The following is a 250-nucleotide window of genomic DNA, read 5'->3' as shown; positions in this document are numbered from 1 at the left end:
TGTGTGTGTGTGTGTGTGTGTGTGTGTGTGTGTGTGTGTGTGTGTGTGTATACTTATGTATATATGTGTATACACAGACATACACACACATACATGAGTGCATAATAGAGAAAGTACCTAGTACAATGGGTGGCACATGCTAGCATATGATGGCTGTGTTTTCTTCCTCACTCTTGTTCCCCAAGGTGGCATGTCATAAATAGCTGTTAGGCTGCTCAGACACAGTTCTTTCATTCCATCAGATGCCACT

The sequence above is a fragment of the Sapajus apella genome, unplaced genomic scaffold, assembly GCF_009761245.1.
Source record: "Sapajus apella isolate SASKATOON/1434 unplaced genomic scaffold, GSC_monkey_1.0 scaffold46, whole genome shotgun sequence".
NCBI lineage: Eukaryota > Metazoa > Chordata > Mammalia > Primates > Cebidae > Sapajus > Sapajus apella.
The sequence above is the reverse complement of the archived record's forward strand: the minus strand, read 5'-3'. Positions refer to the sequence as shown.